Source organism: Pinus tabuliformis, chromosome X, assembly GCF_031772625.1.
Source record: "Pinus tabuliformis cultivar Carrire ecotype Pingquan chromosome X, CPIR1, whole genome shotgun sequence".
In the NCBI taxonomy this organism is placed as follows: domain Eukaryota; kingdom Viridiplantae; phylum Streptophyta; class Pinopsida; order Pinales; family Pinaceae; genus Pinus; species Pinus tabuliformis.
Genome location: NC_142308.1, coordinates 1,259,832,608 through 1,259,857,736, shown reverse-complemented (window position 1 = coordinate 1,259,857,736; position 25,129 = coordinate 1,259,832,608). Strand labels below are relative to the sequence as shown.

Genomic DNA, 25,129 nt, shown 5'->3' with positions numbered 1-25,129 from the left:
GAACCTTACTGACTGGCTGGGTTTACCACCTTACTGACTGGGGTGACTTGGATAGAGAATCCTGCCCCATGCGAAGCCTTCCCCATGAGAATGATGAGGCACAGAAGCCCACCCCATGCCTGCCTGAGCTGATTGGATAGATATAGATCCCATCATGCCTGAGCTTACCAGATAGATAAAACACCCATGCATCGGATTATATCGATCGTTATGCTATATCTCCCTCTTTCTTTCTAGTAGCTTATATACGATTATGTCATAAGAGCGGTTTACTTACTTGGATGGGTCGTTCAGTAGAATCAGTCTAGCTTGGCAGGGGATAAAGCGGGAGTAAGGCTATAGTGAGGCAGGTGAAGAGAGCTGAGAGGGGGGTATCCATCCACCATACTTAATACTCACCTTATTTCGGGCACAAAAAAACCTCTCCTTTTAGTCGAGACAGCTTAACGCTTCCTCAACGCCGAGCTCTGCGCCTTAAAGAGCTATTAGGGATGGTTAATATAACTTCAGGTGATTAACATTAATCACATTGTGAATGCCCAATTGAGAAGGTAAATCCAGCTGATAAGCATTGTCATTGATTTGCTGTAGGATGGTATATGGACCATGGCGAATTGGCTTGAGCTTATGATGCTGCTAGCCTTTGAAGCACTGCTTGTCCATGTATAACTAGACTTTCTATCTGACCTGGAACTGCACTAGGATGCGATGGCAATCCTGAAGTGATTTATAACGTGCTTGAGATGCTGCTAGAGCTGCTACGACCTGTGAATGGATGTGAGCCATTTTCTGCACAAATGAGGAGGGCCTATGTTGTTCACGTTGCTGGTGTGGCGAAGCAGGAGGTGGAAGTGTGACAGGCAATTCATAAGGAGGAAAAGGCTAATAGCCAAAGCATGTTTCGAAGGGAGAATAACCAGATGAGACATTAACTGCCCTGTTGTAGCTATGATGGAGTACATGTAAGTATGTATCCCATTGCTTGTGCCTGCTGTATGAAATTAAGAGTGCATGTACTAGGATACAATTAACTACCTCAGTCTGGTCGTCCATTTGTGGGTGAAATGTCATAGATAAACTCAGCTGACACCCCTGCCAAATAGATTTCCAAAAAGTGATTAGGAAACGAAAGCATGAATCTGAGTTCTGGCCTGTGTGTTAACAGTCCTCCCTGTGGAGTCGCCATGTGTTTACTCTAGTGATATCAGGGGGGTGGAGGCATGAAATATTCTATGGCAAGAAAGAAAGAAACGAACCTAAGAACGAATAATATCTGAGTTGCTCTGCTCTCAGTCTCAATCAAGGCTAGAACCGCCGGGTACTATAGCGGCGCGCGTGAGGTGCACTACATCAACGGCTCACCACCTCACCGAAGTCAGGCTCACCTCAAACCTTACTTATCTATAATGTTATATCAGCATGTGAAAAGACCTCACTGGCGCACAAAGACCCGTACACAGTGAAGTGATCTCACTGGTAGGGGTAGGGCCCTATCCGTATGATGGAAATCAATATGTGCCCAACAGTCAAACATTCAATAATGAATCCACCCAGCAGCAGCATTCATTTCCCTATCCATGCCGAAATGGGGGAACTCGATACTCATGGCGCTTGTATCCCACCCGAAGGCCCGCAAAGAGCCCCTGTAAAGGAATCATGTATTGGTTCGAGGACTTGTTCAAGGCTGCCCGAGAAGATGAAACAATATCCCAAGGCACTTGGTTTCGTTCCTCGACCATGGTCTAGGCCCTACGACCCATCCTTAGTTGGTAAAACCTATGTAAAATAGACTAGGAGGGTACAGCGGCGGCCTTATCAGTCGAGCTATGATTCGCATGATGGCATTGGTCGAGCCGCGCATCCTCAGCTGGCTTGCGAGGAGCCTGACCAACTTCATGCGCAACATATATAAGATATTGGGTGATTTCATTAGGATGCTAACGCAGGCTCGACCATAACATATGCATTCATGATCGATTTCATTACACCAAAAAATGCATATATTATACCTGTTAGTCGAGCAAGAAATGACCTCTCCTCTCCTCTCCTCTCCCTTATGGTCGAGCACCCTAAAGGGTCCTTAACAGTCGAGTACCTCTCCTTATTAGTCGAGTACCTCTCCTTATTAGTCGAGTGTGCTAACACACCCTAAAGGTCCTCTCCCGTTGGTCGAGCCTGCTTCCGCATCCTCTCCTCTCCCTCTCCTCTCCTTATCAGTCGAGCCCCCTAAAGGGTCCTTAACAGTCGAGTACCTAAAGGTCCTTATGGTCGAGCACCCTAAAGGGTCCTTAACAGTCGAGCCTGCTTACGCATCCTTATGGTCGAGTACCTAAAGGTCCTATGGTCGAGCGCCTCCGGTCCTCTCCCTCTCCCTTATGGTCGAGTACCTAAAGGTCCTATGGTCGAGCGCCTCCGGTCCTTATTAGTCGAGCGTGCTTACGCATCCTTATCAGTCGAGCCCCCTAAAGGGTCCTGTTAGTCGAGTCACTTAATGTACCTCTTGATAATGAATAGGCAATAACTACCACATGCTCATATATAACTAACTACAACCATAGCTACGACCTATCCTAGTGAGAAGGAGGAAGGTGAAATGTTGTACTTTCCATGGAAAGGACGTAGGGCTCTAAAGACATAAGGAGGGCGAGGACGTCTCTATGTGATATCGTATATCTATTATTGATGTAGAGATCTAGATAAAAGGCATTGTCATTTCGGCCAACCACTGTTTCGACATCCATGCTAGGCTTTCCCGCCTTGTCCAAAATAAGTATCCGTGCACACCTAACTCACTCCGTCGGGATGGGTGATTGAACGTATAACGTATATATGTGAGTATCATAGACTTATGATTGGCTCCTTCTGACATTCTGTGTGTAGGTCTGGCTGCAATGGCTAGGTCTCTTGGTTAGGTATCCCGAAATGTATGGATATCCCACGGGCTCATCAATGACTAACTCACTATTGGCCTAACTCACCTCACCTGATAGTATAGTGCAAACACCTATGCGGTAGTGGAACCTCCCCGGTCTCGTCGTCTCTATGGCGGCAGGTTCCATTGCTCCCGGGTCTCTATATAGCGGTATAGCTCCATCTTCATGCTCCATCGGGGATATGCCTCATGGGGAATATGGCAGTAGTAGTAGGCTATCCAACCAACACACCTAGGGAAAGCTAATGGGTGGGGTGCTAAGGAGATCACGCCTACCTACCTCTTATGGGCGAGTTACACGTAGATATGCGGGTCTCATACCCCTATTGGTAGTGTTGGAACCTCATGGTGCTATTTCGGTAGTGGGAACATCCCAATATACCCCATATCGGTAGTGGATCTCCCTCCCCCTATTCTGAGCGGGACATCGGGGCGGAGAGGTTGGATGTGCTTTCCTAGTCCATAGAGCGCACCGCATGGAAGGCTTCTCTACCTTAGTTAAGGCAGTGTGAAAAGGGGTTTCTGCATAACCTATTAGAGTAAGTAACCTAATAGAGTGGGGCAGTGCTATCCAGTGAATCCGGATAATATCTGCCTCTCCCCAGGAGGATTATCTACCTTAGTGAAGAAGGATTATATCGCTTCTAAAGTACCAAAATCAAAAGTGGTGACCGTATTAATCTATCTCTTCTGAGTTTGTTTCTCTCTGCTTGCTTATAGCTAGGATTATGTGAGTTGAATCCGGTTACCTTACCTTATATCTAGGCTAATGCGAGTGACCTTATAGCTAGGAATGGAGATCTATCTCCTCTCCTTGGGTAAGTAGCTCCTTGGTTCACTAGCTCCTTCCATCAATCACTAGCAACGAATTCAGATCTCCGAATAGCTACGAATAATGTGACCTTATAGAGGTACGATAATCCCAGTGATAGGAAAAAGCCAGTGACCTTATAGCAAAGTAGAATCCCCTCCCTTCCCTTAGGATCGACCACTTCACTAGGGGTTGCAAGAGAGTGCTGGGCCTTATTGAATCTATTTGTCTATGTATCTGAGTGTTTCCTTCCTCAGTGATCTATCTATGGCTCGTAAGTCTGTTGAATATGAATGAATCATATGCTTATGGCAGGGGTTAATGAGGCAGTGTGAATTGGGTTAATGAGAGGGAATACGTAAAAGACTAGCTAGGTAAGCCGTACCTTGCTTCATAATGTGCAAACCATAGTGGGAGACTAATGAATAGAGACCTATGAATAGAGACCAATTTCATTTGGATAAGAAATATCCTTCTCCTTATGCGATTGGTTGATGAGGCAGTGTGAAATAGCCCACACTTGTGCGGACACGAGGCAGTGGGAATATAGCGCACCCCTGAGGAATGTAAGATCCCCTGAGGTAATTCGCATGTCCACGGCAATGTCTCTCTCTGAGTGTTTCCTCAGTTTTAGAGCTTTAACACAACGGTTGATGAGGCAGTGGTAATGTGCAGACCTCAACACTATGGAGACCTATGAATAAGCATCCTATTAGAATGTCTCATTCATATCCTTTCCTTATGGGATTGTTTTATGAGGCAGTGGTCAAGTCTATAGTTCGTTAATCTCCTTCCTGGGCACAATAAGGGACTTAACCCCTGACGTACTGAGCCTGACCCCGGTTATAAAGACTGTTAAGGTTGCCTAAGCTTTTTCACCTTTCATTCAGGTTGCCTAAGGAATGTAAGGGATGAGGAACACGACTTAGGGTCCACCAGAGCTCAGTCAGGAAGCACTAAAACTTCCCTTTCAAGAATTGCTAAGCTCTTGACTGGTGCATTGGTGGAATGGCCTGACGTTTGTGATTGGCTATGATTTGTAAAAGGAAACGTAAGATGGGGTTCCGAGACGATGGATTCCTCATTGGGTTTCTGAAACGTGATGGGATGTGCCTTTCAAGGAGAATATATAATAGATACGGGTAATAGATACGATTAGGATGGCTCATGTCCTTACCGGGTATAACACATGGTAAGGTTGAATCAGGAATAAGGGTTTATGCCGGGCGGTAGTCTGTTGAGCATAGCGAGTGGCCCGTGCTTTGTTTGATGAGTCAGTTTTTCTTTCTATGGGATTGCCTCCTAGGGCTGCAAAGAGAAATGAAAGCTCGATGCGTTGAGTGTTGGGCACCCCCTTGGGCACTGGATTGTATCTGGTTCCCTTGGAGAAGTGGAAACCACACGAATTAGTGCTAAAGAAGTGTTTTCCAAGTGATACAGTGGCACCTCAGAGTTGATTGTGCCCACGAGACGTTCTGTTGGAGCATCTATCCCCGAACTCACTATTAAGGGAAGATAAGAAAAAGAGAGTCTTTCTCCCTTCCTTAAGTAAGGCCGGCGGACCTATTGACCTCGAAGGACCAATGCCTTCCTGTCTGTACGAAGGGTTGACCGAATTGATTTCTTCGGCAATGAAACTGGATCATCCTCCCTGATTGATCTGGCAATGAATGAGACAATCTCATCCTGATCTGGGAACAGCAACAGAAAGCATGTGCTCGTTAATAATGAATACTGAACGCGTTATCCCAGAAATACACATGACAAGTCGGCGTGTTCTCGTGAATATTCCATGGAAAAAAGGATCATCCTGATCTGGGAGCATCATGCGATCGTGAATAATCTAATATGGATGGCGATTTTAAGAGGTAAGTCAATCGATCCAGCCAAAAAGAATATGTCCGGGAGCAGCGAGCGGGTGATCCCACTTGCCAGCCTTATGACTTTCTTTCTGTCCTGATCTACACGCACGCACTCTAACGGCGGGTTGGGTGATTGCATCCACTTGCCTTCTGACTTACTTTCTTTCCTGATCTACACACTAGAGAAACAATACACCCTAACGGCGGGGTGATCCGGGAGCAGGCAGCTGTCACGTAACCAACCACCGACTCTTAAATATATCAAATAATAGATCTAAACTTATTGATTCAATCTGACTGATAACTGAACCCTAACGGTGGGGTGATCGATCGCACCGGGAGCAGCTGAACCAACCACCGACTCTTAAATATATCAAGTAATAGATCTAAACTGATTGATTTGATTTCTTCTGATAACTGAGAAGCGAGCCACTATGTTTTCCTTGTTGTCGAAGGTTGGCATAGCCTCTTCCCATTTTGTCAAATAATCAATGGCCACAAATCCTGCTTATCACATCTGCTATCAAGGTAATTGACTGGTCAGATATCACCTATAAAAGACTGGATTCTGCTTATGACCCCCTGAGAGTAGAAATAGAGACCATGCCGTACCAATTCCAAGAGCTATTGAGCTTGCTGGTGGTTTGTAGTGATCGCAGCATCGAGTCAATGAGAACGGAAAGCAACTCATTCGACCTGCCAATCCTTCTCTCACTCCATCTCCGACCATATCAATGATGTTTGACTTTCGCCCAGTACGCACCTACAAATCCGTTCCCAGGCCATTCGCTCACTTTATTGGATTTCCATTTAGCTCTAGTCGAGTTGAATCGATGGAAATGGGTGAGCACCGCTTATATAATAATGAGCCTTGGAAGCCAAATCAGAGGAGTGGTAATTCAGCCCACACTAGAACCTTGTAGATGGAAGGTAGTGGGTCATCTATCACGTATTAAATACTGGATTCGGTTGAGCAAAGGCGGGAATGGAGCAGGAAAGCATAATGAGATTGGGATTGAAGAATGGCGAGAAGGTTTTTCCAAATACATGGATGGCTCTCACTCATCTCATGGGGAGATAGCTATGTTCAACAAAGGTGTGTGGCGATGCCGAATGTCCGTCTGTTTTGCATCCCTGGTGTTTCGCACTACACCGATAGCTGGCCCCAGGGAGACTCTTGAAACCATGAATTATGGTTCCCCACCCATACCTGAATTTAGCATTCGGCTACAGGCGAGTAGGTGAAACACAAACAGACCGACCAAACTAGGCTTAGCAAGGAATCACCGGACCCAGGCTGATATATTATGAACATTGAATTCACTGATAGATCAAGATTGCTAGATCACTTTGGGCACGATTATTAACCCTTTCCCTCCGCTATTCGGGAGCTCGGGGCAAAGCTGATTGGTGTTCACTGATTGAGGTTTGATTGTAGTTAGATACGAGAATTCGGCATCGTTCTGATCCCTTGGCATCCGTCACCAAATTCAAGAAGGCGAGGGCAGATAATGCATAGATTATATATGTCATTATCAGTCGAGTCACTAACGTACCTGGGCATGGTGGTAGTTAGTTATATATGAGCATGTAGTAGTTTAGGTTCAGTATGGCGTAATGACATATATAATGATAGTGATTTCCTAGCTAGAGGCAGCCTTGAGCAATATATAAACCCCAAAGAATGAAGCGATAACTCGATTTGGGGATGCGCTTTAAGGCTCGACCACTATTTACCCACCCAATCCCCTTAGGCGGAGGTTTTTCAAGATCCCCCTCCCATTCTTGCCATTTTAGGACCCTTTAGGGTGCTCGACCATAAGGGAGAGGAGGGCGGAGGTTTTCACATATTTCGATGGCGGCCTTAACAGTCGAGCATGCTTACGCACCCTCACCATATGAATAGTGAGTGACTCCGTCCCTACGGGCCTTTCAGTCGAGCCGATGGTGGCCTTATATTATATTGGGCCCCTCTCCTTATAAGTGAATTTGGGGCGGCCTTTTAGTCGAGAGTTTGCTTGCTCACCCTGCCGGACGTTGCACTCCGAAGCGCAAGACCTCCGGACCTTCCCTGAATCCAAATTCTCAGGATCATTGGCGGGTCACCTCTCTCCTTATCTGATGCTATAGGGAGGGGTCAACACCCAACAGGCAGAGGCTCAGCAGCATTAGGCTCAGCAGCATCAGGCTCAACATCTGAGGAGGGGAAATAAGGCTCTGACTCCTCCGAGGAAGGGGGAAAAGGCCCCCATCAAATCGCGGTATCGAGGATCCAGCAGCAGAGCGCAATGACACTAAACCCTCAACTATTCCCTTGCAGATTCCGCATCCTAGTAGTGACCATACACCATGTGTACCAAAGGTGCCTCTACGTCGCATTACTCATAACCCACATGCGAGGGCTCCTCATAGCTACGGTATTGTGGATGACTTGGCTCAATCACCCACTGCCATGTCATCATTAGAGGTCCTCCAAACCTATCCTTCCCAGAAGAAGGCTTTACTATGAGCTCTGGGTGCCATCGACCCATCCAACTTGCGTTTCATGACCTTTGACTTGGACAAATCTGAGCCAAGGATATCATCATTTGTTGCATTTCAAATACCCATCACGATGAAAAAAAGAATCATCCATCGATGTCTCATTGACGAAGGTGCATCCGCTTGCGTCATGTACACCATGGTCTGGAGGAAGTCGTCTGGTTGGTGTGGTGTGAGCTGTCCTGGGATCTCCGCAGGGGTCTGGGAGAGGTATGACAGCTCGTTGATAGAGGTCAAAAGACCCCCCAAGGTCTCATGGAAGCTGAAACTGTTTTGTTCTTTGCTTGCCTCTTGGTGCCCGTGTACGCTGGGAGCACCGTAATGAAAGATGTGATCATCCTGGTAGTGTCCGGTCTGGGGGTGGTCGAAGTGATTGAGATCTGAGTCCGAGGGCATCCTTCATGAACAAGGCTTTGTCATTTTCACCTTGGCGGAGGTTTTCACATATTTCCCTACTATTCTTGCCCCACGAGGAGGCGGAGGTTTTATTGAACTTGAATCCAATTCATTTGCTGCCGTAATGACATATATAATATCTGTCATAATGACATATAGAATTCCTCTCCTCTCCTCTCCCTCTCCTTAACAGTCGAGTACCTAAAGGTCCTTATGGTCGAGCACCCTAAAGGGACAGAGTCACTCACTATTCATATGGTGAGGGTCCTTTTAGTCGAGCCTGCTTGCGCATCATTACGGAATTACCTATCTAATTCTTTGATCAATTCTTCGAGAGAACGTAGTGATTCCAGTCATTCATTATATATGTAATTACGCTTTAGTAGATCATGCATATATGGGCATATGTCATTATGCATTCAGGAATTAGAAAAGCTTGTGTTATTATATATATAAAGTAAAGAATGACCATAAGATTGGGTTAACGTCGAAGGTTCGTTTCAATCTTTCCCTCATAAGAAAGGAGAATGACGTGTCTTGTTTAGTTCAAATGCTCTCTCCCTCCCTACAAGGATACAGATATCGAAGTGTCCCGGATGGCAACAGCAGCTCCCAGATAGGTACTAATATACTGCAGACATCATATCATATCTCCATCACAGAAAATACAATCTACACACCGCTCGCTGCTGCCTTCTCCTAACTCAGATATACCTCCACTCTATTCCTTCCTCTCTTACCCATTTGATCTCAGCAAGCACTTATCTCTATCCTGCTTCCAGATGGCACCCTTACCTCTATATTCCTTCGTACATGACTTGTCCGCGTTTCTCTCGGCTGGCGTTCTTTAGAGCCTCTCATGCCCCTATCACGCCCCTGATTTTCCCACTCGCGCTTACACTTCACTTAAGGGGATCACTTCACCCCATAGATGAAATGATAACTATAGCCTTAGATATTCTATGAATCCTAACCTAAAAAGCTTTCTCCTGGCCTAACAGATTTGATTAGACTGAGGAAAAGCAGGTGCAGTACGGATCTTGGGAAGGTTATGTATCTTGGAAAAGGAAGGTGCAGTACGCATCTTGGGAAAGGACAATTCCTTGCATGTTCCCCTTAATACTGGGGGTGGATTTGTGGATTGACAAGGAAAGGAAAGGATCGAGTGGAAGGCATCCATCGTTAGTCACTCTAGCCGTTAGTGACTATAGCTAGCGGAAGCGGTACACATCGGAAGTACACACCGGAATCTGTCGATGGAAGTGAGCGGTACGACTGCATCTGACTAGTACGAATAGCTACGATAGCACACCTTACTAGTACGAGAGTGACTGGTACGAGAGGAAGAGTGACTAGTACGATAGCTAGTACGAGAGCTCGTACGATATTGGTAGGGAACCTTGCTCTCCTTTTCTCGAGCAAGCGCTTCGCACCTTCCTTTTATAGTTATTATGGTGTGCTCGTCTTGACAAAAACGAATTGACTCAGCCGGGGATTAGATTTACTATTACCTCAGTGCCCCTATTGAGGTTCAATACGAATCTTTGGGAACACGAAATCAACATTATCAAATAAGAAAAGGGTAGAATGGGAGAAATCCTCTCCTTATCAGTCGAGCCCCTACTGGTCCTTAATATGGAAAACGTCGTACTCGTTTCAATCGATAAATAGAAGAAGCCATACAAGTCAGTATGTTTTTCCCGGGCTTCTGAACACCCAAATAAAGAACTGCCAGTTATCCGTTCTGAATCTTATGATCTTTTCATTCGTGGATAGAGATCGAGGTTTCAATAACCGGCTTGAACCCAAGGCTGAATCCTGCTCATGATAATGCAGAGCTTATGACAGAACGAGCCAAATTGTTTATAATAAAGTGATTGATGGAAAATCATGAAACTGCTATTAATATATCACTTTGGAAGAAAATATACATCACATCTCATTCAAGACTTCAGGTTTGAAAAAATACAGCTATTGAATGGTCAAAATACCGGAGGATATCTTGCTTGCTTGAATCAAAAGCTTGAGGAAAGACTTCAAGTGATGTCCCACCGCCCCGCCCCCTTATTCTGTTGGTTTGGTTTTCTTGCCCTTCCGTCTGCCACCCCGGGTTTGTGTGTGAATAGGTAGCTTTTCTTTTTTCTGCCGCCATTATCATAATGTGAAAACGCCTTTATACTTCATTGGTGTTCAGGGATGTTCACTTGAATTCGATATGATTAGTCAACAAATTAAGTCATGCTTTTCTAAAGACGCTAAGGGAGCTATTAGGGTGTTGAAACGTAGAGGGTGGAATGCGCTTTGCGCCGATCTTTCCAGGGTTTATTATACTCCTCTCACATGGGGAATCTCCCTCGAGGAGCTCCAGGCGCAAAGCTTTGCTAGTACTAAAAGAATTGCCCTAGAAGTAGCCAAAGCACGAATATAAATCGTAACTTTGTCAAATAGAAAGAAGCCTGCCTGTCTTTCCTGAAGAGCACTTAGCGCGGTGGGTGAGGTTAGTAGGTTTTCCTTGCTCTCCTTTTCTCGAGCAAGCACTTCGCACCTTGAAAGGTTCCACGGTTGAGGGAGCGGTAGTAAGACAGAGGGCATTGAGTGTGGGCGGTAACCTAACTACTTAGCGGGTTCGGGAGGGTATGGATCCCACCCAGTAAAGAAAATATGTCCGGCCAGCACTTAGCCACCCCACGATCCAGCTAGCACTATGAATTCAATCAAGTAATAGCGGTACGATCCCATCCATCTAGTTAGCTCTCAATAAAAGTAAGTAGCGGTGTAAGGCTTCCTGGAAGACTGTCCAACTAGGGATATCACCACCCACTCTCCGCGTAAAAGAATTCATCAGTGTATTAGTTCATGCACGTATATAAAGCGTTAAGTAACTTGGTTTCATAGAGGACGAAAGAAGCACTTGGCCTCCTTCCTGTCTTTCCCTCAGGGCACCTAGCTACCTACGGCAACTAACTTCGATCTCTGAGAAGCCGAGCTATCAATTAGGTACGTTAGTGACTTTTTTAGTTACTTATTTGATAGGGGGCCCCACCCATTTGATAGGGGGCCACCCAATAAGTAAATTGAACTTGAATCCAATTCATTTGCTGCTGTAATGACATATATAATGATAGTGATTTCCTAGCTAGAGAGAGAAGAAAGACCAGTCATTGTTATGGTGGTAGTTATATATGAGCATGTGGTAGTTTAGGTTCATAAAATAGAGATTCAGATCGTAATGACATATATAATTCAATGTAGACCGATTCACTTACTCGATCTATCTCTCTTTAGCCAGCCTATGTTGCGGTAGTTTTCCAGAGGCATGCATCGAGAGTGGAATCTCGTCTGAAAGGATGCGTAAGCAGGCTCGACTGATAAGGATGCGTAAGCAGGCTCGACTGTTAAGGCCGCCATCACCTTTAGGTGCTCGACCAAGAGGACCTTTAGGGTGCATAAGCACGCTCGACTAATAAGGACCGGAGGCGCTCGACCATAGGTCCTTTAGGTACTCGACCATAAGGATGCGTAAGCAGGCTCGACTGTTAAGGAGAGGACCTTTAGGTACTCGACTGTTAAGGAGAGGGAGAGGAGAGGGCCGCCATCGAGAGGAGAGGGCATTTGCGTGTGTTTTACGGCTACTTGACACGCCCAAGTACCCTGCGTAGACCTAAGAAATAGTCTAAAAGGGCGAGGGGATACTTCGATCGGTACCGCCCCGTCTCCATCCAGTCAGACAAGGTTGAGCCATCCAGCCAGACCCATTTTGGTTTTTAGGGCGACCTTCTTGCTTTTTAGGGACTCTTTAAGCAGTAAGCATAATATCGTATACAAAGGATCTTGATACAATCTCCCATGCTTTCCGTTGGTAAACGAAGAACCGACCACCCGGGAAGGAAAGCCGCCTGTGTCACCCACCACAGTGGCATAGACCTTCGTTTCAACCTTTATGACAGACAGTTTTCCTAATAATCCTAATTGCAGGCCGCTCTATATTGTCTGATTCTTGGGTCACACAAAAAGAGAACATCCATGATGAAATGCATTCTCTATTACTACTACCTTACTATTGATTCTCTTACATCTCATTCCTTATTTCGCCTATATACTCGCTTGGGTTCATTACAGTGTCATACTAAACAAAATGAGGGGGGAAATAATGCCAACCAATGATGAAACTGCCCAAGAAACTGGAGATTGGAAAAAGAAAATCTTCGATGTACTCGTATGAGTTTACATTGTGCGGCTAATCTTCCTTCTCGGAAACCGTCGGCGCAGGCTGGGAATTGGGACAGAGAAGGAGCAGTGGTATCATACCGCTAGGGCATTTAGTCATCTTTTAGGGGCTCAGTTTGAGGAGGCATTAAAGGCCCTGCTGGGGGAGAATCTACCTGAGCCTTTCCAAACCCTCTTGGAAGATGTGAGTGAGAGTGAGGGTGAAGAAGAGGTTAGTTAATAATAATATGAGATAACAGGTTAGGTTAGGTATTTCTAAAAGGAAGGCTCGGGAATATATAACTGGAAAAAAGTATATGGTGCGAAAAGATCCTAATTGATATGAATTTCTCGATATAAGTGCTGGAGCAGCTACAATTGTTTTAGCAGGAGCTGCTGTAAGTATTGTAAACGGTCTTAGTTCCTTGATCCATTGCATGGCGCGAAATCCATCATTGGCTAAACAATTATCTGGTTATGCTATTTTGGTTTGGGGTTTGCTTGAACTAAAGCTATTGTAATGAAGAGGACGACTTCAATACATATGGGAAAAATAGGGTAGAGAGGTGAAAGCTGACTCGCTTTACCCCCAATCATTAAGAGAGGGGTTTCGGTTCGATCCCGAACGCCTCTGTTTGTTATACGGTTATTCCTACATATGTATTATATACGTTATAACGGAAGGGTCCTTCTCAGTACTGGGTGGAGGAAGGAGTTATGTGAATGGGTGCACCTCATCTAACGCTGGCGCTACATCACCTCCCTCCCTGTCGGTATGTCGCCTAGTTGTTGCAGCAGCCATGTAGGAACAAGTCAATGTTCCGTACGTATAAGTGACGGGGGTGTTTGTTTAGAACGGGTATCGTGTGTGAACGGCGTTATGACTCTCTCTCGGGTCTGTGGGCAACTTGGAATGTGTGATTGGTGAATGCACACCTGACGCTGGGGACTAGACATTTCCCCTGGCCGCTGCTTCCGGCCAGCATCATCAGCGGACTAAATCAGTTATCAATCCATTTCAAATGCCGAACACCTAACCAGACCACCTCACCTCTCTCGAAAGAGGTTTTCCAGGAATCAAAATCTATTAGGACATGCAGCATCACGCAACTCAGCTCTGTATGCGCCCGTCAAATGTAAGCTAAGGTTGTATCAACGTATGTAAGCATCTATGTCTAACTCAAAGCACGGATCCCGTAGTCGAAGCGTCCACCCCGTCTGGGTTAATTGTGTGCAGCACATACCGTGGTTGCGAATAGTCGTCGTTAACTGCACGCACGAAACCATTCACTGATGCACAAATCCGTTAACAGAGGTCATTCACTGAAGCTGTTCACTGCCTGCACATGGCCTCCCCGTCCCATTCCATCCCATCCCGTGGTTGCAAATAGTTGTTCACTGCACATAGTAGATTTGTCAAGCCTAAGTGTGTTATAGCAACACTTTCTCTATTCATTACTATCTCAAAGTTCTAGCCTAAGTGTTTATACCAGCCAGCCCTGGCGCCAAGCTTCTTTATTCTTCGTCGGGCGTTTCAAAAAGGTAAGAATTGAATGATCCAAAGGAACGCATAAGGAAGAATGCTCACCTGACGTTAGGAGGGTGAGGACGGAGTTGTCTAGCGTTTCCTTAAGGCAACTCCTCTCCTTATCAGTCGAGCCCCTGTCGGTCCTCGATAACAGCCCCGTTTCTCTCCTGATGGTCGAGCCTGCTTGCGCATCCTCGATGCTAACTTCGCATTCAAGATGTCTGAAGATTGTGAAAAGTGTTGTCTATGGGTAAACTGGGATTCATTAGGCATCCGGTATCTAAAAGTGAATTTGGTAGGCCTATATGTGATGAATTTAGAATCTATGCTTTTTGGAGCTTTTTGGACACTTAATGAAATGGGCTGGTATACTTCCTTCCTAATCCTAACTTACTAAATGGGATGGGCCGATAGGATTCGAGTTGCTAAGTGTGATCAAGGATGCAGTTAATAAGTAGGTATGCAATTAATAAGTAGGTATGATCAAGATGCAGTTAGCAGTTAGTAGTTAATGAAATAGGTAAGATGCAGGTAATAGGTGTATTCGGTATTCGTTCCCGTGAACAATTCCTTCCATATCACTTCCTTCCTTCCTTTCACCCTGCTGCCTTCCTTGCACTAGGAAGCGCAAGCCCCTCCGGGACCTTTCTTTTCTTTGTGCCATATACCAATACCATGGCATTTTACGACGTTACAACCTATTGCTGGGATGAAGCTTCCTAGCTGGCTGGAGTGGCTGGACGGGATGGCTGGGATGAATAGGGTATGGTTGGTCTTGCTTGCTGGCTGGGAGAACTGGTCAAGAGAAAGAAACCGAGGATGATAAGTCAATTGAAAGGCATAATGACATATATAATGAATGCTTGGAATCTCCCTCATTCATCCAGCGGTCATGACATATATCATTCATTTCTGACCAAGCCAAGAAGTAAGAGGCTGCATTCATGAGATATATTATATATGTAATTGCACTTTCTTCCTTGCCCTACCTTTTTGTTTTGGGTGGGGGCATTGCTCAATATTCCAAAACCTCTGCCACGGTCAAATGGCCAATCTCGTAGGGAAGCATGTTGAAACCTCTGCCAAGGGTGAGCCTGTCGTGTGAGGATAGGGTGTTAACGCTAACCATTCATATGGTTAGGAACAACTCTCTTTTGGGGAGGGGGCCCAAAAGATAGGTCTGTCAGCTAGTGACTTATTTGAGGCCCAATAAGTAAAATGAAAGCACGCTCGACTAATAAGGCCGCCATTGCCCTATATTTCTTACTTAGGGCCCTATATTATTTAGGACCGGCAGGGACGGAGTCACTCACTATTCATATGGTGAGGGGCTCGACTGTTAAGGATGCGCAAGCAGGCTCGACCATAAGGGAGAGGACCCTTTAGGGGGGCTCGACTGATAAGGAGAGGAGAGGGCCGCCATCGAGAGGATGCGTAAGCATGCTCGACTGTTAAGGAGAGGACCCTTTAGGGGGCTCGACTGATAAGGAGAGGACCAAGGGGGCTCGACTGATAAGGACCTTTAGGTACTCGACCATAGGACCTTTAGGTACTCGACCATAAGGGAGAGGGAGAGGAGAGGAACTTTAGTTGCTCGACCATAAGGGAGAGGACCGGCAGGTGCTTTATGTTCCGGCGGAGGTTTTGGACATTCTCCCTTGCTTTCCTAACGTCAAGAAAGCCCCTACCGGTCCTTGCCCGATGCGGACAAGCGACTACGTCCTTACTAATTTGGCCATTTTAGCTTGGCAGAGGATGCGTAAGCAGGCTCGACCATAAGGTCCATCAGGGGCTCGACCATAAGGACCTTTAGGTACTCGACTGTTAAGGACCCTTTAGGGGGCTCGACCATAGGGAGAGGAGAGGGAGAGGGAGAGGTTTTCAAGATTCTCCTCTCCCGGTGCTCCTGCTCTATCTGAACCGAACTGGATCCCATGATAATGGATCCACTCCCACTGGATCCACTCAACGGGTCCACTGATCAGGATCCACTCAACTGACGGATCCACTCCCACTGGATCCACTCACTCAACTGATGGGTCCACTCCCGCTGGATCCACTCCCCGTGCTTTCTCTCTCAGCCTAACTGGATCCACTCCCACTGGGTCCACTCCCGCTGGATCCACTCCCCGTGCTTTCTCTCTGAACCAACTTGATCGATGCGCTGATAAGATTAGGGCGTGGAACCAACTCCCCGCACTTTTCCCTCTCTGAACCAACCGGTTAGGGCTTAACCGACTCACTTAGGGTTACGGAAATAGCGTATATAAAGAAACGACGTCGAAATAAGAGGTACAAATTCGTGCGGCTGTTCTCTCTTCCAGGATGCGTAAGCAGGCTCGACTGTTAAGGATGAGTGAGAGTTAAAACCCTTTAGGTGCTCGACTGTTAAGGAGAGGGAGAGGAGAGGGGCTCGACTAATAAGGAGAGGAACTTGAAGAACCACCGGGCCGCCATCGCTTTCAGGAAGTGAATAGGTAAAAAGAAAGAAAGGGGCTCACTCGGCAAGGCCCTTCCAGGGGAAGTGGCTGGCATAAAGCTTTCCTTTTTACAATCCTTTCCCCGCTGTCGCTCACTGCACTTCGTCACTAGATAAATAAAAAGGGAGGGATAGATTCCACATCCCCGCAATAATCTCATATTCATATGGAGTAAGTTTCTATAAGAACACCATTTTATTCCTTGCACTAGGAAGCGCAAGCCCCTCCGGGACCTTTTCTTTGGCCGGCTCTTCTCATCTCATGTTTAGACTCACGAGCCATTCCATTCAGGTCCTGTCCTGCCCGATCCATGCCATGACCTATATATACGAGACCCTGTCCTCCCTAGCGCACCAGAGGACCGGAGATTCAGTCGCCAAGAAAGAAGGCCCACCCACTCCCAGCGGCATCGCTCCATCTGGCCGCACGGAATCGGCTGTTTCAGGCAGAACCAGAGAGAGAACAAAGTTGTAGTGGCTCTTACCAGCACTCACTGCTGGCATGTACCACTTCTCTGCAGTTGTCTCCCCTACCTTAACTAACCTACCTATCCTTTCCCCGTATCGAGATCTCTATGGCGGATTTGGAGTGGCCGTGAGGATTTAGAATCTATCTCTATCTGTGACCCTCCAGAAGAGATGAACGGGGGTGATGGGCTGAGCACCGGGACTTACGGTGGGGAAGCCGCGCGCGAAGGACTACAGTGAACTCCCTCCTTGATAAAGCATTCGCCGCTTTTTTCCAATCCCACTCTTTCAACCAACTGTAGACTCCCAGACGTACGTAGGGAGCACCGTATCAATACACTGTGGTAACACAAAGGAAGGGCCGCTCCTTGCCCCCGGAGGGACAAGCGGCTTCGCACCTTGAAAAAAAGACGCAATGAAGATCTAATCTAAGATCCAAAATATAACTGTTGAAAAAGAAAGTGCTGGTGGAAAAACGAAAGTGATACACGTAATGTTGAGGGCGCCTCTCTATCTCCATTTCCATCTCCCTATCTTAAGAGAGACATCGAGAAATGTGTGTGTACAACGGGATCAGATGCATCTCTTCTAAAGTGATCGCATGGATGGATGCAATGAGAATAGATAGGGCCGGGATATATTACGTATGTCATGCAGTTGACATAAGGTTCTTTCCTAATAGAGAGATCGCCGGTCGAGGGAGAGCACTATTAGGTCGAGGGCCCTCTTAAGATAGCCGGGGGTTGAGGGAGCGACAACGTTGCATTTATGGGGGATGGACAAGATTCATTCTCTACGGCTGATAGGGGCGTGCGCTATCCTGATAGTATAGGGTGAAGTTGATCGTGAGACCACTGCGTCTCCCTCCGGGGACCTACTTTCTCGCCACTGCACGGTGATTGATCGTGAGACCACTGAGTTCACCTATTCCTTGCCCCCGGAGGGACAAGCGGCTTCGCACCTTGGCTTTTTTCTTATCTCTTGCCTATATTATGGAGTCATTACTTTGGCCAGGCAGGAGATAGAGCTAGGAGAGTCCCCAAAAAAGAGAATTCAAATATGCATGGAATTTCCATACTTACCTCCTGTAAGGCCCCTATCTCTGGCCCCTCAAAGAGCGCGCTTCTTTCTATGGTGTTGTGTGGGGCTATATTATATATATAGTTATATAAAACTAGTCGTCGCCTTATATATTGGGGGGAAGGGGGGGGGCTCAGCTCAGCTCAGTAAGGCGATCCCTTATCCTTATTTCCTTGGCCTTGGCTTGGCCCCACCCATTCCGCGCAGAGGCATTTCAATATTTCTCTTACTGTGTCCTCTCCTTATCATATCCTTCTAGCGCGAACACTAAGGAAGGCAGTCGTTAGAGGTGAGCGGGGTTATTAAGACAGATAGCTCCAGACAAGTCCAGGGAGGTCCGGCCCCAGGGAAGTCTTTTCATGGCCCCAATTCTGCCTTTCGGATAATGCGGAGCCGACCCTCGACCGACGCAGGAAGGAGATAGCATTTCTGCACCCATTCGACCCGCCCGCATATAACCTGGGCATTCACTCAACCTGCTCTTCCTTTCTCGACGATCTTATTGTATGCGAACTAACTCCTGTTCGGTTATGACTGACTATCTCATATATAATAAATAGACCAATTCATGTGGGATGTCGCTCACTGTATCTTACTTTACTAGGTCGAGGGATAGGGCATTGACTCGCTCGACGTCAGGAGGGAGAAGCGCTTGTTCTTGTTGTTATCCCTCTCCGTGCGTGAGGAGGGAGAGGCGCAATCAATCGGTATAAGTTATTAGGTGTGTAATATGCCAGATATTACGTAATCATCACCTTATGTACCTTTCGGTAGCGTGAAACAAGGCTGTCCCCTCTCCCTCCCGTCGGGAGAGGCAGGCGCTTTGTTCGGCAAATTTGTTGAAAAGAGTAAGTGGATGGGAGGTGTCCACTATGTCCTTCGGTGAAGAATCCCGTTCTGTGGGTCCTTCGGTCGGTGAAAAGAGAGAGAGTCTGTTAGGAGACAATAGGTTAAGGTGGCGGATCGATTCTTCGTTCGGTTCAAGGTTGCATTCTAGTGCACCCGATGCTGCTGCGGTGAAAAGAAAAGAGTAGTATTCCGGCGGTTCTGCTATTCCTTGTTGGGGAGGAGTGCCCCGGTGCGGTGGAAGGGCAGAGTCTGTTTTCCGTTCGAACATAGGATGGCGAATAGGCAGGCAGAGTGGGTGAGGATAGGGGGGGGGAGAGTTTGGGTGAGGGTAGCGGATTCCTCGGTTTAAGTTAAGGTGGGCGGGGTCAAGGTGGTCATGTATAGGAGTGAGTGGTTGAAGGTGATTCTTCGGGTGAAGGTGGCTGGCCGGGTCATTATATCTGTGTGGGTGGGGATCCGCATTTATATACGATTTCGAGATATGAGCTATTCACCCAGCAAGGGGGGAGGGACTAATATAAAGCCGACGACATATTGTTGTGACTCCACGAATGAATGGGCTTCTACCTAATGTATGTGGGCTTCTACCTGGGGTTCATGTGGGCTTCTACCTGGGATTGAGGGTCTTACCGGTTCATGCTTCTACTGAGTAGGCGTCTCCCTCGAGTAGATGATTGGGTTCAAGGGTGTATCGACTGGTGTGGGCTTATACTATGGGGGGGCTGGGTTGGTTGTGGAATTTCATTGGCTGTGGACAAATCCTCTGGTCCTGTTTATCGGGGTTGTTGACTTTGGTCTCGTTCCAACTAGTGTCTAAAAGCTATCCCTATCGGTAAGGCAGGCTCGGTACCAACAAGAGCAAAGGCCCTCGACCTAACCTATCGGGCGCTCTCGATGGCGGCCCTATCTACTGTATCGATCGGTAAGACTCGACCGATAGGGAGCATGCTCCACTAGTCCGCTATTTTGACTTTCTTCCAAACCCCAATGCACTCGTTGTACATAAGATAGAGGGCCTTTGGGCACCAGAGTCAGCGAGGGGGAGGGAGTGAGCGACGGCCAACTCACCTCGACCGACGTAAGGAACAGCGTCAGTCAGATCTATCGAGAGAACATTCATTAATGCCTTCACTATATATAATATACGTCATTACCGGCCTTCCGAACTAGATCATCTTGACAGCCAAAGCCAAGCGTATTTTCGAAAAAGAAAACCTTTCTTCCAGAATTCAAGAATAAGGACGGACTTGCGGGCCCGCTGCATTGAGATTGACTCAATCCCTGGCCCTTTCATTATTCGTTAGCATTCTTAGTTTGTTTGAGAAGTCGAAGTCCCAACTCCTTCCCTCCCTCCCGAGAGACTGACTCCCTGTGCTGGCCGGACTTGATTGGCCGGCTTGGTATACCAGATCACTATCGCTTCAAGGGGTCTATCACTCACTCGGGCACCGCTTGCTGATCGCTTCGCTTTCTTCAATTCACGGATGAAACGATTATATTCTAAAATAAGAACGAACCACTTGACTCCGGAACAAGAGATAGAGTCAATGGAATGTTCGGTCCCGCGCGCGGTTAGGACATATTTTCAAGCCGAAGACACGGGTTCGATTCCCGTATGGGATATGTGGTGAAACAGAGATCTTGGAATCATGACAAAGCCGTCTGGGAATGTGGTACTTTGTCGAACCGGGCCACTATCACAGAAATCGAAATAGAAAGAGGAATCTATGTGAATAGCATATGTTATAAAATCCTTGCCCCCCGGAGGGACAAGGAATTGACTCAAAATCACCATAAGCTAAAAACTCATCCGGAAATGCCCTACGCGTGACAAGCGGGCAACGGGCCGAGAAGCAAGCGCCATAAGAAAAAGATGATACTGTTGATGTTCCATGCCAAGGATGGGAAATAGGGAACGGTTGGTCATGCCGCGTCTTGCCCTCCTTCACAGAAGCAGGAATAGATCGAGCTAGTAGGCCAAAGAGGCGGCCGGTTCTGGTCCGAAGACGGGGGCTAGAGATCCTGGTGCATGTAGGGGGCGTAGGCCCGAAGGCCACGCTCAACACTTTACTACTCGGGGTTGAGATCCCCATAGAATCAAGGTAAAGAGATGATTATGACCCTCCTGGTCTGTCTATCTTGCATCGGCGAGTCACCATCGCCCTCAAAGCCTACAGTGAAAGCTTTCAGAACTCCAATTTCGATAGTTTTGAAGCTTCCATCCTAATTGAAGCCTCTAATTCGATGAGCTGGCCTTTCAAAAGAAAAGTACTTCCGACCAGAACTAGAAGCCGCATTATAGATGTTGATTTCATGCTGCTAAGGAACAGCTACTTAAGTGGTAGGAGGGAGTCTTCCATTCATGCCTTCATGGATGGGGCTACCTATGAGGTATGGCTTGAAAGCTATTTTCTACTATAGGACAATTACAATACAATAGAGATTTATGGACAAACTAGCGAGGAGTTTACTCCCAGGAAGGGAACAAAGAGCAACAGACTTCGCTTCACTATCCTTTATGAACCCTTGGAATAACTTACAGTGAAGTAAGGAAGTGAAAGGGCAGTCCTAGCCCTAAGATATTTTTCTTTATATTATATTATACCAAGAAATACCGGAAAGATCAAATTGACAACACGCAAAAGCCCCTTACGAGACTTCAAAGACTCGCTGACGATCATCTTTCCTGGGGTATTCATGTGATTCTTATGGGTCATGTTGTCATAGGGGCATTCACCCCTTTTCACAGCGGCTTTCCCGAAAGGAAGAGATCGGAGAATTGGTTTCGGTTGATGGGAGAGGGAGAGCGGAGAAAACAACGGATAAGCGCGCAGCGGATAAGTGCATCGGTTCTTGTTATCGGTTGCCGCTCTTCTTCTCTCCTAGGTAGAAGACTCAGGGATTCTTTCAACAAGCGGAAATTAGCTCCTTCATGCGCCTAGCAGACAGATAGAATACATTCTTACCTGTTCTAGCTTATTACCTTAAAGTAGGAGGAAGGAGAGAAAATACATATAAGACAAAGTAGACTATCTTAAGATAGACTAGCAGACAATCTTAGACAGACTAGACACTATACACTAGAATTAGACGTGAGAGGGGAGTCCCAACCAGAGGAATTAGGAATTTCGTAAAGTGATGTTGAGTCAACGATGAGTGAGCAACAATCGGTAGATAACTGCCAACACAAGATGCTACTCCTATTGGAGAGAGCAGTTGGATGCTAATGGGATACAGGAGAAAGAAGAGAGCTACAATCTAATACATTCTATTCTATCTTGAGCTACTGGACGATGTAACGTACCTAAGATAATAAGACATAAAAAAAGAGTCAGGTAACTAGGTGCAATACAAGAGGACGGTAGGACGACGAACCATAGGATGTCAGAGAAGCATCCGGGTTGTAACCATGTGAAGATTCAAAGGGGGCCCACATCGATCTAATTCGTTCCAGTGATCTTCGACCACCCCATGAAAGAGAGATAGAAACCTTAGAGAGCTTAAGGCCAGAAGGGGCTCGAAAGTAAGAAGGAACTATGCTTCACTCCCCTTAGAGAAATGACAGGGAGCTTGCTGGACTAACAATAAGACTTTCTATCCTTGGCCTAGCATCCAAATAGAATACCATTCTTATCCCATGCTAGAACACTAAAGTTAGCTACATCTTTCAGGTAAACCATTCCCGAAACTAACGGGCAACCATCTAGCTATCAAAAGAGAAATTACATCCGGTTTCACTTTCCATCTTCTCCTAGCTTCCATCCCTTTTCCTTGCTTATCTATCTCTCTAATACGCTCTTCGTCTAGCTACCCATAGAATACATTCTTATCTAGCCTAGCCTGCTTAAGATAAAGGGCCTTGAACAAAAGTCCTCATGATTGACTACTAACCCCGATATCCCTCACTAGGTCAGGATACACTCGGATCATTACATCCTTTTTCTATGGAAGGATGTATAAGAAGAAGAAGAAAGCTGATGTCTTGGTTCATCTTTCTCTGTCTTGGTAGACCTTGAAAAAGGTGTAAAGAAAGAAAAATGGAAGTCTAGAAATGAGACGAGGAAAGATCAAAAGAGTGTATTCAATCAAGTCTACTTAAGAAAGGAAAGATTAGACAAGCTAATTGAGCGCTATTCCACAGAGATCTAAACCTTGCCCCTTGAACAAGGGCTAGTTTGGGAACAGACCTAGAAAGCTATGCCTACAGATAAGAAGATGAATCTTGAGCTGGCCAAGTTCATTCAAGATGAGGGAAAAAGGTAGCCTATTATATAATATAGTGAACAGGTGCTAAGAGATCATCTTTTTGAGCTAGCTAGACACATTGATATATGCAATTCAAATGGGCGAAGTCAAATGGATAAGCGAAGATTCGCAATGCGAAGTAGTCAACGGCTTTGACCAGTATTTTTGTCTTTCTGCTTGATGAGCCGTACGAGATGAAATTCTCATATACGACGGGGTTGTTCTTATCATTAAGAAGCCGACCTTGAACCAGCAAAAGCAAGGGCGGGCTTCGGGAAGGCGTATCAGATAATAGGGGAAGCGACCTGACGCTAAGACTTGTTCTTCCACTGGCAACCACCAACATACACTGTAACTGTTAAGAAAAGTGGGTTTGCAGAATGAAGCTTCGTCATGCCCCCCAACCTCTCCTTAGTCCCTGGACTGTGAAACCGGAGGTGATTGCTGGCTCCAAGCTACCTCGCTAGCTAACTCTTATTTAGAAATATCTTGTATGCAATATGGGAATATTATGAAATACCGGATTAAGTGCTTGTTGTAATTTACCGTACCAAAACCTTTGCTTTGATTGACACCCTACGTCCCTCTACGTCACCTTTAATAAATTCAGGTAAATTGCTTGCATTACCGGAGGCAACCCTGCACCCACTTATTGCTTTCTGTAAGCAGCCGCCTACAAGACACCAGTAGCCCTCCTTGTTGTTGGTTGAGTATTTAGTCCCCAGTGGAGCGGATAACACGAGACGTCACTCGAACACGCCGCTTTAACGCAAGTAGTGTAGTCAGTTAAGCCGTAATGTGGCTACGCGCTAACTACGGCTTGACTTTCCTTAGCCAAATATAAATATAAAAGTTCTGTTAGGTTCTTAGTTTCTTAATCAGTCAATTAAGAGTCAGTTTCAATTATCAAAGAAGGAATATATACACATTTAGGTAGATCGGCTCTATGCATGCCGCGGCTAGGGAAGGTTGAAATCTTTCGAACTTAAAAACACCACGATCTCATATTTTCTTCTTTCTGCTGCCAATACAACTAAAAATCTATTCCCATTCAGCATATTTACCACAAACCTATATCGAAAGCGTTATCGCACCTTATGAATACGGGGCTATCAAAGGCACACTCATATTTATCCTACACCCATCTAAATCCCTCTTTCGTCACGGATTCAGCAAGAGCCAGGCTTAGCACAATTGCTGCTATATATATGTAGGCAGCACTTCTTCTGTTTGGATGTAACTTGAGTGGGTCAAACTCATCTTTTTCCAACATATACCTAGCCGAGCTATTTAGTGGTTCCCCACATTCGCATGGGCTTGGAAGGGAGTGCGTGCTACACACCTTATTTACGTATGTGTCCCTGGCTACGCTGACCAGCTTTTCTAGATCGGGTGAGCAAAGTGCCTTCGGGTTCTCTAGCAAGGGTTCTGGTACAGCCATCCACAAAATGGAGAATCCGATGACTAAACAAGTCAAAAGAGCAAAGCGCAAGTCGTACATGTAGGAGTAGAGAAGAGCATCATTCAGCCTAAATTCTTTAATTCGACCCGTTTCCCGGGTTACATCAGCCAACCCCTGCTTCTCTGCAGGGCCCCAGTCAGTGAGGAGTGAAATCCTGTGTGAATCCAAAATACGAGTTTATTAACTTAAAAGGTGCTACTTCAACTTCTGCCTGAAAAGCCACGTGCGTGAGTGTTCGCCCTATCGTGCTTTCTCATGCGTTTAGTTTGT

The 25,129-nt window shown here is 46.3% G+C and overlaps 1 long non-coding RNA gene across 1 annotated transcript in view; it reads left to right on the top strand.

The window, feature by feature from the left end:
• The first annotated feature begins 2,356 nt into the window (after positions 1-2,356).
• Positions 2,357-25,129, top strand: part of LOC149144568 (uncharacterized) — a 76,603-nt gene continuing 53,830 nt past the window's right edge. The window contains exon 1 of the long non-coding RNA XR_016264519.1: positions 2,357-2,393. This is a non-coding gene — a long non-coding RNA (uncharacterized LOC149144568). The remainder of the gene's footprint in view (positions 2,394-25,129) is intronic.